The 19821-nt window shown below is 60.3% G+C and overlaps 1 pseudogene; it reads left to right on the forward strand.

Annotated features, from left to right (window-relative positions):
- Positions 1–18722, forward strand: part of LOC142593820 (inositol 1,4,5-trisphosphate receptor-interacting protein-like 1) — a 32908-nt pseudogene extending 14186 nt beyond the window's left edge.
- Positions 18723–19821: the final 1099 nt, after the last annotated feature.

Genomic DNA, 19821 nt, shown 5'->3' on the forward strand with positions numbered 1-19821 from the left:
AAGCTCCTCCCAGGAAACGGTCATGGCCCCAAGCCTGTTGGTATTCAAGAAGCAATGGGGCAACGCTCCTAGGTATACGCTTTAACTTCAAGGCTGCCCGGGGCGGAGTCACGGGTTGGACTCGATGATCCTCGTGGGTCCCTTCCAACTCAGGATATTCTGTGACTATGAGATTGCCGTGGCAGGCCGACGATAATAAATCCAAAAGAAAGCAGCACGCAAGCTCCTGTGGTTAAGCAGTTCACTCTAGGCCAGCCTTAGCCAGTAGAGCAGGGCAGCTGCGAGTGGCTGAGCTGGGGGGGGGGGGCCGAAGGGCGGGGCTGGCCGGCGGGCGTGCCTGTGATGCGCTCTGGCGCATAGGGGACGAGTCACAATGGGGGGCGGTTATAAAAGGCGCCAGCAGGCAGCGCTGCCCCAGTACGGCCTGGGACAGCGGTGAGTGCGCACGCGGCGGGAAGCCGGGCTGGACGAGGGCCGGGGCAGAAAGGCGGGCCCCCGGCACGGTGGGTTCTCACCCTGCACCGAGAGCCCAGCCGCTCGTGGCAGTGCCTTGGGCAAGGCACGGTGCTGCCAGGGCTGGGCTCGGGCCTTGCTGCCTCCCAGCTGCCTCGCCCCCTCGCCTACCTGCCCCCAGCTCCCTGCGGCTCCCCTCCCCGCTCCCCCCGCCACCAGCTCTCTCCCTCCCGGACCCAGCCAACCCCTGCTCTCCCTCCTCCTGCAGGCCATGGCTGCCACAAAAGTCCTTGCCGTGCTTCTGCAAAGCATCTTCCAGCTCCCCCAGATGGTCGGTGACGAGCTGGATGAGGCCACGCGCGAGCGCATGCAGCAGCGTGCGGAGCGGCTCAACGCCGAGATGACTCGCCTGCTGCAGGAGCTGGAGCAGAGGAGCCAGGAGCCGCGCAGCATTGCCTGGGGAGGCCAGCTCTTGGCTGCCTTGCAGCAGTGGCAGTTCTGGCTGATTGCCGGAGTCCTTGTCCTGCTCTTCGGGCTCTGCTGGTGGCTCAGGAAAACAATCCACGACGTGGATGGACAGCAGCAGCGACGGGGAGAGCTCCAGCAGCAGCACAGAGCTGGAGGAGGAAGAGGAGCAGCGGGAGGAAGAGGAGCAGGGGGAGGAAGAAGAGCAGGAGGAGGAAGAAAGTGAAGGAGAAGATCCTGCTGATGAGAGGGGTCTCGGCGGGAGTTTTGCAAAGCGCATCCAGTGGCCAGTGCAGAACCTGGCGTACAGGAGCCAGGTGGTGGGCGAAGCTGGTGGCCGACCTCCTCCGTGTCTTCCAGGTGCTCTTGTCAAATAGTTTCTTCCCGGTGCGGCAACCAGCCATCGGGGTGGGCAGTGCTTTTGAAGGTTGCAGTCCCCGTGGGGATGATGCTGTCTCCCGCCTGCTCGTGCCCCTGCAGCCCCGCTGTGGGCACACCTTCCACCTGGAGCTGGGCAACACGGGGGAGATGCAGGCAAAGGACTCCTGCCTCCGCGTGGAGCTGGAGTGCACCTGCACGAGGGAGCAGCTGGTGGAGAACCTGCTGTGCTTCCTCCACCACCCCAAGGAGGAGCTGAGGAGAAATCAGGGTCCCAGCCTCCTAGGCACCCTCTGCACTGGCTCCTACCTAGATGTGCAGAAAACTGCCCGCTGGTTCCAGAGCTTCGTCAGGTCAGCCCGGGTGGCAGTGCCTCGGTCGCGTCGCCACAATACGAAGGTGCTGCCCTCCAGCCGCTCCTGCAAGCTGCAGCTGACGAATGCCTCCGGGAGAACCCTCTTCATTGAGATAATGCTTGGGGTGCGGCAAGGCGACTCGGACATCTTCCTGAGCAGCCAGACTGCAGAGGCCATCTTCACCCCAAGCACAACGTGGCCAGAGAGCTACGCTGTGGCAGAGGTGAAGGTCTTCAGGCATACGGCCAGGCAGGCCCCGCATAACAGCTTCCACCTCAAATGCCTGCAGCTCTGCGCCCGCATCCTGGCGGGCACAGGCTTTTCCACCTGTGCCTTGAAGACAGCTGTGATGCACCTCCTGACCACCGCACCCCTGTCAGGCTGGCGCAGGAGGGATTTCCTGCTGCGGCTGCAGGGTATCATGCGCTACCTGCGCTGCTGCCTGCAGGAGAAATGCCTCGACCACTTCTTCTTTGGCAATGAGAACATGCCCGACGACGTCATCTTGCTCCCAGCTTTCCAGACGGCCGAGCCACCCAACATCTTCCAGCGCCTGGCACAGGATCCAGCCGCCCGTGCCGAGGCGCTGCGTGAGTCCGATGAGCTGCAAGATCGGCTCGTAAGACTGCTGTTCTACGGGCACTGAAGGAGGTCTTCATGCACGGGGCTGTGTTTGTGGGACTCACAGCTGATGGCAGACGGCCACCTCACACAGGACGGAGACAGAGGGAAGAATGCGGGACGCAGAAAGGAAAGGGCGAACCCCGTGCAGCAGCCCTCTGCCAAGGGCGGCACTGTTCTCCTCTCGATGGAGTCCCCAGCACAGCAGCCAGGGACAGCTACAGTGGCGACAAGGATGAGTTTTGCCCTGCTTTCCCCTCGCACTGGGCCAGCCAGGATGGCATTTCACACGGGCCCAGAAATTGTTGCTGGCACCTCCGGCTGTGCAGGGACCAAGCGAGAGGCACCGCTGATGTGCCTCTGTGTGTTCACTGGGGGCCAGGTGGAGAATCTGTGCTTCCTAGACGCTCCCCGGGGAGCTGGTGCTGCAGAACCCGGCACGCTGCACACGGAGAACACGCTGCTCAGTCGGCAGCGGGAACTGCTGCCACACCTGCCCCGCAGCTCCGCAGCAAAAGCGCGGTCCGGGCAGTGGGACCCGATGCAGCTGGAGCGGCCGTTGCAAGGAGCCTGGCAACAGAGACTCCCGTTACCACCTGGACAGCCACCGCCCTCCCTCTCTGGGAGAGTCCCTTCCCTCTGGGAGCTTGACCCTGTGCAAAGATGCCAATAAAGGACTCGTTTAACGCACAGACGCCGCCTCTGTGAGTGTCTGTGCATCACTCTGGGGAGGAAGGCAGGCACGGGCGACTGGGCTCTGGTTTCAACGATTCACTGGGCTTTGGCTTCCCAGGCGCGGCGGGTTAATCCCAGCAGGCAGCTTGGCATCACACAGCAGCTCAATCCCTTGCCCCCGGTGGGATGGTGGAGAGAATCTGACGGGCAAAAGCGGGAAAACGCGTGGGCTGGGAGCGGACAGGTTAGTAGGGAAAGCAAAATAAAGAATTCATTCACTACTCCCCTGCTCTGCCGACCAGGCCTGCCTTTTGGGGAAGCGTTCTGCCTCCCTGTGGCTCGGGTAGAAGGCGTCGCCAGGAAGCTTCCTAGCCTTGTACGGCCCTCAGGTTATTATCAGCTCTTGCTTTTTCGTGCGGGTACCAACAAAGTCGCGACGAGAAGCCCAAGGGCGGTCAAGAGAGACTTCAGGGCCTCGGGGAGATTGGTGACGGGATCACGAGCGCAGGCAGGACTCTCCTCTGTCCTCCCAGCTCTAGGGAATGACATGGAAAGAAACAGGCAGACGCCGCGTATCACTACCTGGCCCCGAGGCTAGCGGCGCTGCCAGAGTTTGGGCTTTTTCAATCATGGGGTGGCCTGTGCGACACCAGGCCTGCTGGGGCCTGACGAGATTCACCGTTCTCAACGGGGGAAGAGTATTTTTGCTCACGAATTAGCGGTGCTGCTTGAAAGAGCTTTAAACTAGGTTTGAAGGCGGGGAGGGATAAAATCCGGCCTACTAGTGCTAAGCTATGGGACGGTATGTCACTGCTTGAGGGACGCTGTGCTAGCGAGAGCCTTCGCTCTGCTCCACGATGTACTGAGTACACTGGAGCGCATCTGAAATGTTTGTACGTTTTTTTCCAGTGAGGGTGGTGAGGCAGTAGAACGGGTTGCCCAGACAGGTAGTGGAGGCCCCGTCCCTGGAAACCTTCAAGGTCAGGTTGGATGGGGCTCTCAGCAACCTGATCTAGTTAAAGGTGTCCTTGCTCGCTGCAGGGCGGTTGGGCTAGGTGACCTCTAAAGGTCCCTTCCAAGCCAAAGCATTCTACGATTCTGTGATTCTGTGATTCTGTGATTCCATGGAGTAGAGGCCTTGGCTCGGTGCCAGAGCTACGACATCATTGGCGTAAGTGAGACTTGTTGGGAAGAGTCCTGAGAGTGGAGCGCTGTGATGGAGACGGTTACAGGCTCTTCAGGAGAGAGAGGCAGGGCAGGCGAGGCGGACCGGTAGCGCTGCGTGTAAGGGAGGGGTCGGACTGTGCAGCGCTTGCAGGGGAGGACGACCTGGTTGAGAGCCTCTGCGTAAAGATTAGGGGAAAAGCTAATGAAGTGCGTGTTCTTGCAGGAGTCTACTCTGGATTACCCAGCCAGGATGATGACACCGATGTCTTATTCTAGAAGGAATCAAGGGAAATGTCTAGATGAGTCGCCCTGTGTCGTCCTTACGGGCGACTTCAGCTTCCCAGCTGCTAACTGGGACTGCCATCGAGCAGACATGAACAGGCCCAGGAAATCCCTGAAGCCCACACTCAAGAGAACTTTTTGGTACGGGTACTAAGGGAGACGACTCGGAAAGGTGCCCTCCTAGACCTGTTGTTTGTACCTAGAGATGGCGTCGTGGGTGAAGTGACGATCGGTGGCTGTCTTGGCCGTGTAGCGATCGAGAAGCGGTTGAGTGGAAAACCTGGTGATATGGGAAAAACTGTCTGCAGAGCTACTACCCTGCACCCCGGGAGAGCAGACTTCAGGCTGCTCAAGGAGCTAGTTAGTAAGGTCCCCTGGCAGTCTGCTTTTGCGGGTATTGGTGTCCGTAAATGCTGGTCACTTTTTAAGAGCCCTTTCTTAAGAGCACAGGAGCGGGCAATTCCAACGTGTCGCAAGTCAAGCGAGAGGGGCAGAAGGCCAGTGGCTTGGCTGACCAGGAATCTCCTTTGGGAACTTAGGCAGCGAGCAAACACGTATGGGCTTTGGAAAGGGATCTGGGCATTTGGGTTGGTGGTCAGCTCAATAGGAGTCAAGAACGTGCCCTGGTGGCCAAAAGGGCCAGCCGTCTCCTGGGGTGCGCTAGGCACGGCGTAGCTAGCTGCTCGGAAGAAGGGATTGACCCACGACCCTCCGTCCTGGTGCGGCCTCACCTCGAGTACTGTGTGCCCTTTGGGGCACCACAGTGTAGGAAGGATATCAAACTATTAGAATGCGCTTCAAAAGAAGGCAGCAAAGATGGTGAAAGGACTAGCGGGCATGTGCTTACGAGGCGCGGCTGAGGACGCTGGGGTTGTTCAGCTTAGAGGAGAGGAGACCGAGGGCTGAGCTCACTGCTGTCTACAAATTCCTCACGACGGGGAGCGCAGAGGGAGGTGCTGATCTCTTCTCTCTGGGGGCCCGTGGTAGGACGCAAAGGAATGGCTTCAAGCGGCCTCAAGGGAAGTTCGGATTGGGTATTAGGAAAAAGTTGTTCACTGAGAGGGCGGGCAAGCAGCGGAGCAAGCTCCTCCCAGGAAACGGTCATGGCCCCAAGCCTGTTGGTATTCAAGAAGCAATGGGGCAACGCTCCTAGGTATACGCTTTAACTTCAAGGCTGCCCGGGGCGGAGTCACGGGTTGGACTCGATGATCCTCGTGGGTCCCTTCCAACTCAGGATATTCTGTGACTATGAGATTGCCGTGGCAGGCCGACGATAATAAATCCAAAAGAAAGCAGCACGCAAGCTCCTGTGGTTAAGCAGTTCACTCTAGGCCAGCCTTAGCCAGTAGAGCAGGGCAGCTGCGAGTGGCTGAGCTGGGGGGGGGGGCCGAAGGGCGGGGCTGGCCGGCGGGCGTGCCTGTGATGCGCTCTGGCGCATAGGGGACGAGTCACAATGGGGGGCGGTTATAAAAGGCGCCAGCAGGCAGCGCTGCCCCAGTACGGCCTGGGACAGCGGTGAGTGCGCACGCGGCGGGAAGCCGGGCTGGACGAGGGCCGGGGCAGAAAGGCGGGCCCCCGGCACGGTGGGTTCTCACCCTGCACCGAGAGCCCAGCCGCTCGTGGCAGTGCCTTGGGCAAGGCACGGTGCTGCCAGGGCTGGGCTCGGGCCTTGCTGCCTCCCAGCTGCCTCGCCCCCTCGCCTACCTGCCCCCAGCTCCCTGCGGCTCCCCTCCCCGCTCCCCCCGCCACCAGCTCTCTCCCTCCCGGACCCAGCCAACCCCTGCTCTCCCTCCTCCTGCAGGCCATGGCTGCCACAAAAGTCCTTGCCGTGCTTCTGCAAAGCATCTTCCAGCTCCCCCAGATGGTCGGTGACGAGCTGGATGAGGCCACGCGCGAGCGCATGCAGCAGCGTGCGGAGCGGCTCAACGCCGAGATGACTCGCCTGCTGCAGGAGCTGGAGCAGAGGAGCCAGGAGCCGCGCAGCATTGCCTGGGGAGGCCAGCTCTTGGCTGCCTTGCAGCAGTGGCAGTTCTGGCTGATTGCCGGAGTCCTTGTCCTGCTCTTCGGGCTCTGCTGGTGGCTCAGGAAAACAATCCACGACGTGGATGGACAGCAGCAGCGACGGGGAGAGCTCCAGCAGCAGCACAGAGCTGGAGGAGGAAGAGGAGCAGCGGGAGGAAGAGGAGCAGGGGGAGGAAGAAGAGCAGGAGGAGGAAGAAAGTGAAGGAGAAGATCCTGCTGATGAGAGGGGTCTCGGCGGGAGTTTTGCAAAGTGCATCCAGTGGCCAGTGCAGAACCTGGCGTACAGGAGCCAGGTGGTGGGCGAAGCTGGTGGCCGACCTCCTCCGTGTCTTCCAGGTGCTCTTGTCAAATAGTTTCTTCCCGGTGCGGCAACCAGCCATCGGGGTGGGCAGTGCTTTTGAAGGTTGCAGTCCCCGTGGGGATGATGCTGTCTCCCGCCTGCTCGTGCCCCTGCAGCCCCGCTGTGGGCACACCTTCCACCTGGAGCTGGGCAACACGGGGGAGATGCAGGCAAAGGACTCCTGCCTCCGCGTGGAGCTGGAGTGCACCTGCACGAGGGAGCAGCTGGTGGAGAACCTGCTGTGCTTCCTCCACCACCCCAAGGAGGAGCTGAGGAGAAATCAGGGTCCCAGCCTCCTAGGCACCCTCTGCACTGGCTCCTACCTAGATGTGCAGAAAACTGCCCGCTGGTTCCAGAGCTTCGTCAGGTCAGCCCGGGTGGCAGTGCCTCGGTCGCGTCGCCACAATACGAAGGTGCTGCCCTCCAGCCGCTCCTGCAAGCTGCAGCTGACGAATGCCTCCGGGAGAACCCTCTTCATTGAGATAATGCTTGGGGTGCGGCAAGGCGACTCGGACATCTTCCTGAGCAGCCAGACTGCAGAGGCCATCTTCACCCCAAGCACAACGTGGCCAGAGAGCTACGCTGTGGCAGAGGTGAAGGTCTTCAGGCATACGGCCAGGCAGGCCCCGCATAACAGCTTCCACCTCAAATGCCTGCAGCTCTGCGCCCGCATCCTGGCGGGCACAGGCTTTTCCACCTGTGCCTTGAAGACAGCTGTGATGCACCTCCTGACCACCGCACCCCTGTCAGGCTGGCGCAGGAGGGATTTCCTGCTGCGGCTGCAGGGTATCATGCGCTACTTGCGCTGCTGCCTGCAGGAGAAATGCCTCGACCACTTCTTCTTTGGCAATGAGAACATGCCCGACGACGTCATCTTGCTCCCAGCTTTCCAGACGGCCGAGCCACCCAACATCTTCCAGCGCCTGGCACAGGATCCAGCCGCCCGTGCCGAGGCGCTGCGTGAGTCCGATGAGCTGCAAGATCGGCTCGTAAGACTGCTGTTCTACGGGCACTGAAGGAGGTCTTCATGCACGGGGCTGTGTTTGTGGGACTCACAGCTGATGGCAGACGGCCACCTCACACAGGACGGAGACAGAGGGAAGAATGCGGGACGCAGAAAGGAAAGGGCGAACCCCGTGCAGCAGCCCTCTGCCAAGGGCGGCACTGTTCTCCTCTCGATGGAGTCCCCAGCACAGCAGCCAGGGACAGCTACAGTGGCGACAAGGATGAGTTTTGCCCTGCTTTCCCCTCGCACTGGGCCAGCCAGGATGGCATTTCACACGGGCCCAGAAATTGTTGCTGGCACCTCCGGCTGTGCAGGGACCAAGCGAGAGGCACCGCTGATGTGCCTCTGTGTGTTCACTGGGGGCCAGGTGGAGAATCTGTGCTTCCTAGACGCTCCCCGGGGAGCTGGTGCTGCAGAACCCGGCACGCTGCACACGGAGAACACGCTGCTCAGTCGGCAGCGGGAACTGCTGCCACACCTGCCCCGCAGCTCCGCAGCAAAAGCGCGGTCCGGGCAGTGGGACCCGATGCAGCTGGAGCGGCCGTTGCAAGGAGCCTGGCAACAGAGACTCCCGTTACCACCTGGACAGCCACCGCCCTCCCTCTCTGGGAGAGTCCCTTCCCTCTGGGAGCTTGACCCTGTGCAAAGATGCCAATAAAGGACTCGTTTAACGCACAGACGCCGCCTCTGTGAGTGTCTGTGCATCACTCTGGGGAGGAAGGCAGGCACGGGCGACTGGGCTCTGGTTTCAACGATTCACTGGGCTTTGGCTTCCCAGGCGCGGCGGGTTAATCCCAGCAGGCAGCTTGGCATCACACAGCAGCTCAATCCCTTGCCCCCGGTGGGATGGTGGAGAGAATCTGACGGGCAAAAGCGGGAAAACGCGTGGGCTGGGAGCGGACAGGTTAGTAGGGAAAGCAAAATAAAGAATTCATTCACTACTCCCCTGCTCTGCCGACCAGGCCTGCCTTTTGGGGAAGCGTTCTGCCTCCCTGTGGCTCGGGTAGAAGGCGTCGCCAGGAAGCTTCCTAGCCTTGTACGGCCCTCAGGTTATTATCAGCTCTTGCTTTTTCGTGCGGGTACCAACAAAGTCGCGACGAGAAGCCCAAGGGCGGTCAAGAGAGACTTCAGGGCCTCGGGGAGATTGGTGACGGGATCACGAGCGCAGGCAGGACTCTCCTCTGTCCTCCCAGCTCTAGGGAATGACATGAAAACAGGCAGACGCCGCGTATCACTACCTGGCTCCGAGGCTAGCGGCGCTGCCAGAGTTTGGGCTTTTTCAATCATGGGGTGGCCTGTGCGACACCAGGCCTGCTGGGGCCTGACGAGATTCACCGTTCTCAACGGGGGAAGAGTATTTTTGCTCACGAATTAGCGGTGCTGCTTGAAAGAGCTTTAAACTAGGTTTGAAGGCGGGGAGGGATAAAATCCGGCCTACTAGTGCTAAGCTATGGGACGGTATGTCACTGCTTGAGGGACGCTGTGCTAGCGAGAGCCTTCGCTCTGCTCCACGATGTACTGAGTACACTGGAGCGCATCTGAAATGTTTGTACGTTTTTTTCCAGTGAGGGTGGTGAGGCACTAGAACGGGTTGCCCAGACAGGTAGTGGAGGCCCCGTCCCTGGAAACCTTCAAGGTCAGGTTGGATGGGGCTCTCAGCAACCTGATCTAGTTAAAGGTGTCCTTGCTCGCTGCAGGGCGGTTGGGCTAGGTGACCTCTAAAGGTCCCTTCCAAGCCAAAGCATTCTACGATTCTGTGATTCTGTGATTCTGTGATTCCATGGAGTAGAGGCCTTGGCTCGGTGCCAGAGCTACGACATCATTGGCGTAAGTGAGACTTGTTGGGAAGAGTCCTGAGAGTGGAGCGCTGTGATGGAGACGGTTACAGGCTCTTCAGGAGAGAGAGGCAGGGCAGGCGAGGCGGACCGGTAGCGCTGCGTGTAAGGGAGGGGTCGGACTGTGCAGCGCTTGCAGGGGAGGACGACCTGGTTGAGAGCCTCTGCGTAAAGATTAGGGGAAAAGCTAATGAAGTGCGTGTTCTTGCAGGAGTCTACTCTGGATTACCCAGCCAGGATGATGACACCGATGTCTTATTCTAGAAGGAATCAAGGGAAATGTCTAGATGAGTCGCCCTGTGTCGTCCTTACGGGCGACTTCAGCTTCCCAGCTGCTAACTGGGACTGCCATCGAGCAGACATGAACAGGCCCAGGAAATCCCTGAAGCCCACACTCAAGAGAACTTTTTGGTACGGGTACTAAGGGAGACGACTCGGAAAGGTGCCCTCCTAGACCTGTTGTTTGTACCTAGAGATGGCGTCGTGGGTGAAGTGACGATCGGTGGCTGTCTTGGCCGTGTAGCGATCGAGAAGCGGTTGAGTGGAAAACCTGGTGATATGGGAAAAACTGTCTGCAGAGCTACTACCCCGCACCCCGGGAGAGCAGACTTCAGGCTGCTCAAGGAGCTAGTTAGTAAGGTCCCCTGGCAGTCTGCTTTTGCGGGTATTGGTGTCCGTAAATGCTGGTCACTTTTTAAGAGCCCTTTCTTAAGAGCACAGGAGCGGGCAATTCCAACGTGTCGCAAGTCAAGCGAGAGGGGCAGAAGGCCAGTGGCTTGGCTGACCAGGAATCTCCTTTGGGAACTTAGGCAGCGAGCAAACACGTATGGGCTTTGGAAAGGGATCTGGGCATTTGGGTTGGTGGTCAGCTCAATAGGAGTCAAGAACGTGCCCTGGTGGCCAAAAGGGCCAGCCGTCTCCTGGGGTGCGCTAGGCACGGCGTAGCTAGCTGCTCGGAAGAAGGGATTGACCCACGACCCTCCGTCCTGGTGCGGCCTCACCTCGAGTACTGTGTGCCCTTTGGGGCACCACAGTGTAGGAAGGATATCAAACTATTAGAATGCGCTTCAAAAGAAGGCAGCAAAGATGGTGAAAGGACTAGCGGGCATGTGCTTACGAGGCGCGGCTGAGGACGCTGGGGTTGTTCAGCTTAGAGGAGAGGAGACCGAGGGCTGAGCTCACTGCTGTCTACAAATTCCTCACGACGGGGAGCGCAGAGGGAGGTGCTGATCTCTTCTCTCTGGGGGCCCGTGGTAGGACGCAAAGGAATGGCTTCAAGCGGCCTCAAGGGAAGTTCGGATTGGGTATTAGGAAAAAGTTGTTCACTGAGAGGGCGGGCAAGCAGCGGAGCAAGCTCCTCCCAGGAAACGGTCATGGCCCCAAGCCTGTTGGTATTCAAGAAGCAATGGGGCAACGCTCCTAGGTATACGCTTTAACTTCAAGGCTGCCCGGGGCGGAGTCACGGGTTGGACTCGATGATCCTCGTGGGTCCCTTCCAACTCAGGATATTCTGTGACTATGAGATTGCCGTGGCAGGCCGACGATAATAAATCCAAAAGAAAGCAGCACGCAAGCTCCTGTGGTTAAGCAGTTCACTCTAGGCCAGCCTTAGCCAGTAGAGCAGGGCAGCTGCGAGTGGCTGAGCTGGGGGGGGGGGGCCGAAGGGCGGGGCTGGCCGGCGGGCGTGCCTGTGATGCGCTCTGGCGCATAGGGGACGAGTCACAATGGGGGGCGGTTATAAAAGGCGCCAGCAGGCAGCGCTGCCCCAGTACGGCCTGGGACAGCGGTGAGTGCGCACGCGGCGGGAAGCCGGGCTGGACGAGGGCCGGGGCAGAAAGGCGGGCCCCCGGCACGGTGGGTTCTCACCCTGCACCGAGAGCCCAGCCGCTCGTGGCAGTGCCTTGGGCAAGGCACGGTGCTGCCAGGGCTGGGCTCGGGCCTTGCTGCCTCCCAGCTGCCTCGCCCCCTCGCCTACCTGCCCCCAGCTCCCTGCGGCTCCCCTCCCCGCTCCCCCCGCCACCAGCTCTCTCCCTCCCGGACCCAGCCAACCCCTGCTCTCCCTCCTCCTGCAGGCCATGGCTGCCACAAAAGTCCTTGCCGTGCTTCTGCAAAGCATCTTCCAGCTCCCCCAGATGGTCGGTGACGAGCTGGATGAGGCCACGCGCGAGCGCATGCAGCAGCGTGCGGAGCGGCTCAACGCCGAGATGACTCGCCTGCTGCAGGAGCTGGAGCAGAGGAGCCAGGAGCCGCGCAGCATTGCCTGGGGAGGCCAGCTCTTGGCTGCCTTGCAGCAGTGGCAGTTCTGGCTGATTGCCGGAGTCCTTGTCCTGCTCTTCGGGCTCTGCTGGTGGCTCAGGAAAACAATCCACGACGTGGATGGACAGCAGCAGCGACGGGGAGAGCTCCAGCAGCAGCACAGAGCTGGAGGAGGAAGAGGAGCAGCGGGAGGAAGAGGAGCAGGGGGAGGAAGAAGAGCAGGAGGAGGAAGAAAGTGAAGGAGAAGATCCTGCTGATGAGAGGGGTCTCGGCGGGAGTTTTGCAAAGCGCATCCAGTGGCCAGTGCAGAACCTGGCGTACAGGAGCCAGGTGGTGGGCGAAGCTGGTGGCCGACCTCCTCCGTGTCTTCCAGGTGCTCTTGTCAAATAGTTTCTTCCCGGTGCGGCAACCAGCCATCGGGGTGGGCAGTGCTTTTGAAGGTTGCAGTCCCCGTGGGGATGATGCTGTCTCCCGCCTGCTCGTGCCCCTGCAGCCCCGCTGTGGGCACACCTTCCACCTGGAGCTGGGCAACACGGGGGAGATGCAGGCAAAGGACTCCTGCCTCCGCGTGGAGCTGGAGTGCACCTGCACGAGGGAGCAGCTGGTGGAGAACCTGCTGTGCTTCCTCCACCACCCCAAGGAGGAGCTGAGGAGAAATCAGGGTCCCAGCCTCCTAGGCACCCTCTGCACTGGCTCCTACCTAGATGTGCAGAAAACTGCCCGCTGGTTCCAGAGCTTCGTGAGGTCAGCCCGGGTGGCAGTGCCTCGGTCGCGTCGCCACAATACGAAGGTGCTGCCCTCCAGCCGCTCCTGCAAGCTGCAGCTGACGAATGCCTCCGGGAGAACCCTCTTCATTGAGATAATGCTTGGGGTGCGGCAAGGCGACTCGGACATCTTCCTGAGCAGCCAGACTGCAGAGGCCATCTTCACCCCAAGCACAACGTGGCCAGAGAGCTACGCTGTGGCAGAGGTGAAGGTCTTCAGGCATACGGCCAGGCAGGCCCCGCATAACAGCTTCCACCTCAAATGCCTGCAGCTCTGCGCCCGCATCCTGGCGGGCACAGGCTTTTCCACCTGTGCCTTGAAGACAGCTGTGATGCACCTCCTGACCACCGCACCCCTGTCAGGCTGGCGCAGGAGGGATTTCCTGCTGCGGCTGCAGGGTATCATGCGCTACTTGCGCTGCTGCCTGCAGGAGAAATGCCTCGACCACTTCTTCTTTGGCAATGAGAACATGCCCGACGACGTCATCTTGCTCCCAGCTTTCCAGACGGCCGAGCCACCCAACATCTTCCAGCGCCTGGCACAGGATCCAGCCGCCCGTGCCGAGGCGCTGCGTGAATCCGATGAGCTGCAAGATCGGCCCGTAAGACTGTTGTTCTACGGGCACTGAAGGAGGTCTTCATGCACGGGGCTGTGTTTGTGGGACTCACAGCTGATGGCAGACGGCCACCTCACACAGGACGGAGACAGAGGGAAGAATGCGGGACGCAGAAAGGAAAGGGCGAACCCCGTGCAGCAGCCCTCTGCCAAGGGCGGCACTGTTCTCCTCTCGATGGAGTCCCCAGCACAGCAGCCAGGGACAGCTACAGTGGCGACAAGGATGAGTTTTGCCCTGCTTTCCCCTCGCACTGGGCCAGCCAGGATGGCATTTCACACGGGCCCAGAAATTGTTGCTGGCACCTCCGGCTGTGCAGGGACCAAGCGAGAGGCACCGCTGATGTGCCTCTGTGTGTTCACTGGGGGCCAGGTGGAGAATCTGTGCTTCCTAGACGCTCCCCGGGGAGCTGGTGCTGCAGAACCCGGCACGCTGCACACGGAGAACACGCTGCTCAGTCGGCAGCGGGAACTGCTGCCACACCTGCCCCGCAGCTCCGCAGCAAAAGCGCGGTCCGGGCAGTGGGACCCGATGCAGCTGGAGCGGCCGTTGCAAGGAGCCTGGCAACAGAGACTCCCGTTACCACCTGGACAGCCACCGCCCTCCCTCTCTGGGAGAGTCCCTTCCCTCTGGGAGCTTGACCCTGTGCAAAGATGCCAATAAAGGACTCGTTTAACGCACAGACGCCGCCTCTGTGAGTGTCTGTGCATCACTCTGGGGAGGAAGGCAGGCACGGGCGACTGGGCTCTGGTTTCAACGATTCACTGGGCTTTGGCTTCCCAGGCGCGGCGGGTTAATCCCAGCAGGCAGCTTGGCATCACACAGCAGCTCAATCCCTTGCCCCCGGTGGGATGGTGGAGAGAATCTGACGGGCAAAAGCGGGAAAACGCGTGGGCTGGGAGCGGACAGGTTAGTAGGGAAAGCAAAATAAAGAATTCATTCACTACTCCCCTGCTCTGCCGACCAGGCCTGCCTTTTGGGGAAGCGTTCTGCCTCCCTGTGGCTCGGGTAGAAGGCGTCGCCAGGAAGCTTCCTAGCCTTGTACGGCCCTCAGGTTATTATCAGCTCTTGCTTTTTCGTGCGGGTACCAACAAAGTCGCGACGAGAAGCCCAAGGGCGGTCAAGAGAGACTTCAGGGCCTCGGGGAGATTGGTGACGGGATCACGAGTGCAGGCAGGACTCTCCTCTGTCCTCCCAGCTCTAGGGAATGACATGAAAACAGGCAGACGCCGCGTATCACTACCTGGCTCCGAGGCTAGCGGCGCTGCCAGAGTTTGGGCTTTTTCAATCATGGGGTGGCCTGTGCGACACCAGGCCTGCTGGGGCCTGACGAGATTCACCGTTCTCAACGGGGGAAGAGTATTTTTGCTCACGAATTAGCGGTGCTGCTTGAAAGAGCTTTAAACTAGGTTTGAAGGCGGGGAGGGATAAAATCCGGCCTACTAGTGCTAAGCTATGGGACGGTATGTCACTGCTTGAGGGACGCTGTGCTAGCGAGAGCCTTCGCTCTGCTCCACGATGTACTGAGTACACTGGAGCGCATCTGAAATGTTTGTACGTTTTTTTCCAGTGAGGGTGGTGAGGCACTAGAACGGGTTGCCCAGACAGGTAGTGGAGGCCCCGTCCCTGGAAACCTTCAAGGTCAGGTTGGATGGGGCTCTCAGCAACCTGATCTAGTTAAAGGTGTCCTTGCTCGCTGCAGGGCGGTTGGGCTAGGTGACCTCTAAAGGTCCCTTCCAAGCCAAAGCATTCTACGATTCTGTGATTCTGTGATTCTGTGATTCCATGGAGTAGAGGCCTTGGCTCGGTGCCAGAGCTACGACATCATTGGCGTAAGTGAGACTTGTTGGGAAGAGTCCTGAGAGTGGAGCGCTGTGATGGAGACGGTTACAGGCTCTTCAGGAGAGAGAGGCAGGGCAGGCGAGGCGGACCGGTAGCGCTGCGTGTAAGGGAGGGGTCGGACTGTGCAGCGCTTGCAGGGGAGGACGACCTGGTTGAGAGCCTCTGCGTAAAGATTAGGGGAAAAGCTAATGAAGTGCGTGTTCTTGCAGGAGTCTACTCTGGATTACCCAGCCAGGATGATGACACCGATGTCTTATTCTAGAAGGAATCAAGGGAAATGTCTAGATGAGTCGCCCTGTGTCGTCCTTACGGGCGACTTCAGCTTCCCAGCTGCTAACTGGGACTGCCATCGAGCAGACATGAACAGGCCCAGGAAATCCCTGAAGCCCACACTCAAGAGAACTTTTTGGTACGGGTACTAAGGGAGACGACTCGGAAAGGTGCCCTCCTAGACCTGTTGTTTGTACCTAGAGATGGCGTCGTGGGTGAAGTGACGATCGGTGGCTGTCTTGGCCGTGTAGCGATCGAGAAGCGGTTGAGTGGAAAACCTGGTGATATGGGAAAAACTGTCTGCAGAGCTACTACCCCGCACCCCGGGAGAGCAGACTTCAGGCTGCTCAAGGAGCTAGTTAGTAAGGTCCCCTGGCAGTCTGCTTTTGCGGGTATTGGTGTCCGTAAATGCTGGTCACTTTTTAAGAGCCCTTTCTTAAGAGCACAGGAGCGGGCAATTCCAACGTGTCGCAAGTCAAGCGAGAGGGGCAGAAGGCCAGTGGCTTGGCTGACCAGGAATCTCCTTTGGGAACTTAGGCAGCGAGCAAACACGTATGGGCTTTGGAAAGGGATCTGGGCATTTGGGTTGGTGGTCAGCTCAATAGGAGTCAAGAACGTGCCCTGGTGGCCAAAAGGGCCAGCCGTCTCCTGGGGTGCGCTAGGCACGGCGTAGCTAGCTGCTCGGAAGAAGGGATTGACCCACGACCCTCCGTCCTGGTGCGGCCTCACCTCGAGTACTGTGTGCCCTTTGGGGCACCACAGTGTAGGAAGGATATCAAACTATTAGAATGCGCTTCAAAAGAAGGCAGCAAAGATGGTGAAAGGACTAGCGGGCATGTGCTTACGAGGCGCGGCTGAGGACGCTGGGGTTGTTCAGCTTAGAGGAGAGGAGACCGAGGGCTGAGCTCACTGCTGTCTACAAATTCCTCACGACGGGGAGCGCAGAGGGAGGTGCTGATCTCTTCTCTCTGGGGGCCCGTGGTAGGACGCAAAGGAATGGCTTCAAGCGGCCTCAAGGGAAGTTCGGATTGGGTATTAGGAAAAAGTTGTTCACTGAGAGGGCGGGCAAGCAGCGGAGCAAGCTCCTCCCAGGAAACGGTCATGGCCCCAAGCCTGTTGGTATTCAAGAAGCGATGGGGCAACGCTCCTAGGTATACGCTTTAACTTCAAGGCTGCCCGGGGCGGAGTCACGGGTTGGACTCGATGATCCTCGTGGGTCCCCTCCAACTCAGGATATTCTGTGACTATGAGATTGCCGTGGCAGGCCGACGATAATAAATCCAAAAGAAAGCAGCACGCAAGCTCCTGTGGTTAAGCAGTTCACTCTAGGCCAGCCTTAGCCAGTAGAGCAGGGCAGCTGCGAGTGGCTGAGCTGGGGGGGGGGGCCGAAGGGCGGGGCTGGCCGGCGGGCGTGCCTGTGATGCGCTCTGGCGCATAGGGGACGAGTCACAATGGGGGGCGGTTATAAAAGGCGCCAGCAGGCAGCGCTGCCCCAGTACGGCCTGGGACAGCGGTGAGTGCGCACGCGGCGGGAAGCCGGGCTGGACGAGGGCCGGGGCAGAAAGGCGGGCCTCCGGCACGGTGGGTTCTCACCCTGCACCGAGAGCCCAGCCGCTCGTGGCAGTGCCTTGGGCAAGGCACGGTGCTGCCAGGGCTGGGCTCGGGCCTTGCTGCCTCCCAGCTGCCTCGCCCCCTCGCCTACCTGCCCCCAGCTCCCTGCGGCTCCCCTCCCCGCTCCCCCCGCCACCAGCTCTCTCCCTCCCGGACCCAGCCAACCCCTGCTCTCCCTCCTCCTGCAGGCCATGGCTGCCACAAAAGTCCTTGCCGTGCTTCTGCAAAGCATCTTCCAGCTCCCCCAGATGGTCGGTGACGAGCTGGATGAGGCCACGCGCGAGCGCATGCAGCAGCGTGCGGAGCGGCTCAACGCCGAGATGACTCGCCTGCTGCAGGAGCTGGAGCAGAGGAGCCAGGAGCCGCGCAGCATTGCCTGGGGAGGCCAGCTCTTGGCTGCCTTGCAGCAGTGGCAGTTCTGGCTGATTGCCGGAGTCCTTGTCCTGCTCTTCGGGCTCTGCTGGTGGCTCAGGAAAACAATCCACAACGTGGATGGACAGCAGCAGCGACGGGGAGAGCTCCAGCAGCAGCACAGAGCTGGAGGAGGAAGAGGAGCAGCGGGAGGAAGAGGAGCAGGGGGAGGAAGAAGAGCAGGAGGAGGAAGAAAGTGAAGGAGAAGATCCTGCTGATGAGAGGGGTCTCGGCGGGAGTTTTGCAAAGCGCATCCAGTGGCCAGTGCAGAACCTGGCATACAGGAGCCAGGTGGTGGGCGAAGCTGGTGGCCGACCTCCTCCGTGTCTTCCAGGTGCTCTTGTCAAATAGTTTCTTCCCGGTGCGGCAACCAGCCATCGGGGTGGGCAGTGCTTTTGAAGGTTGCAGTCCCCGTGGGGATGATGCTGTCTCCCGCCTGCTCGTGCCCCTGCAGCCCCGCTGTGGGCACACCTTCCACCTGGAGCTGGGCAACACGGGGGAGATGCAGGCAAAGGACTCCTGCCTCCGCGTGGAGCTGGAGTGCACCTGCACGAGGGAGCAGCTGGTGGAGAACCTGCTGTGCTTCCTCCACCACCCCAAGGAGGAGCTGAGGAGAAATCAGGGTCCCAGCCTCCTAGGCACCCTCTGCACTGGCTCCTACCTAGATGTGCAGAAAACTGCCCGCTGGTTCCAGAGCTTCGTCAGGTCAGCCCGGGTGGCAGTGCCTCGGTCGCGTCGCCACAATACGAAGGTGCTGCCCTCCAGCCGCTCCTGCAAGCTGCAGCTGACGAATGCCTCCGGGAGAACCCTCTTCATTGAGATAATGCTTGGGGTGCAGCAAGGCGACTCGGACATCTTCCTGAGCAGCCAGACTGCAGAGGCCATCTTCACCCCAAGCACAACGTGGCCAGAGAGCTACGCTGTGGCAGAGGTGAAGGTCTTCAGGCATACGGCCAGGCAGGCCCCGCATAACAGCTTCCACCTCAAATGCCTGCAGCTCTGCGCCCGCATCCTGGCGGGCACAGGCTTTTCCACCTGTGCCTTGAAGACAGCTGTGATGCACCTCCTGACCACCGCACCCCTGTCAGGCTGGCGCAGGAGGGATTTCCTGCTGCGGCTGCAGGGTATCATGCGCTACCTGCGCTGCTGCCTGCAGGAGAAACGCCTCGACCACTTCTTCTTTGGCAATGAGAACATGCCCGACGACGTCATCTTGCTCCCAGCTTTCCAGACGGCCGAGCCACCCAACCTCTTCTAGCGCCTGGCACAGGATCCAGCCGCCCATGCCGAGGCGCTGCGTGAGTCCGATGAGCTGCAAGACCGGCTCGTAAGACTGCTGTTCTACAGGCACTGAAGGAGGTCTTCATGCACGGGGCTGTGTTTGTGGGACTCACAGCTGATGGCAGACGGCCACCTCACACAGGACGGAGACAGAGGGAAGAATGCGGGACGCAGAAAGGAAAGGGCGAACCCCGTGCAGCAGCCCTCTGCCAAGGGCGGCACTGTTCTCCTCTCGATGGAGTCCCCAGCACAGCAGCCAGGGACAGCTACAGTGGCGACAAGGATGAGTTTTGCCCTGCTTTCCCCTCGCACTGGGCCAGCCAGGATGGCATTTCACACGGGCCCAGAAATTGTTGCTGGCACCTCCGGCTGTGCAGGGACCAAGCGAGAGGCACCGCTGATGTGCCTCTGTGTGTTCACTGGGGGCCAGGTGGAGAATCTGTGCTTCCTAGACGCTCCCCGGGGAGCTGGTGCTGCAGAACCCGGCACGCTGCACACGGAGAACACGCTGCTCAGTCGGCAGCGGGAACTGCTGCCACACCTGCCCCGCAGCTCCGCAGCAAAAGCGCGGTCCGGGCAGTGGGACCCGATGCAGCTGGAGCGGCCGTTGCAAGGAGCCTGGCAACAGAGACTCCCGTTACCACCTGGACAGCCACCGCCCTCCCTCTCTGGGAGAGTCCCTTCCCTCTGGGAGCTTGACCCTGTGCAAAGATGCCAATAAAGGACTCGTTTAACGCACAGACGCCGCCTCTGTGAGTGTCTGTGCATCACTCTGGGGAGGAAGGCAGGCACGGGCGACTGGGCTCTGGTTTCAACGATTCACTGGGCTTTGGCTTCCCAGGCGCGGCGGGTTAATCCCAGCAGGCAGCTTGGCATCACACAGCAGCTCAATCCCTTGCCCCCGGTGGGATGGTGGAGAGAATCTGACGGGCAAAAGCGGGAAAACGCGTGGGCTGGGAGCGGACAGGTTAGTAGGGAAAGCAAAATAAAGAATTCATTCACTACTCCCCTGCTCTGCCGACCAGGCCTGCCTTTTGGGGAAGCGTTCTGCCTCCCTGTGGCTCGGGTAGAAGGCGTCGCCAGGAAGCTTCCTAGCCTTGTACGGCCCTCAGGTTATTATCAGCTCTTGCTTTTTCGTGCGGGTACCAACAAAGTCGCGACGAGAAGCCCAA

The sequence above is a fragment of the Pelecanus crispus genome, chromosome 6, assembly GCF_030463565.1.
Source record: "Pelecanus crispus isolate bPelCri1 chromosome 6, bPelCri1.pri, whole genome shotgun sequence".
NCBI classification, from domain to species: Eukaryota; Metazoa; Chordata; class Aves; order Pelecaniformes; family Pelecanidae; genus Pelecanus; species Pelecanus crispus.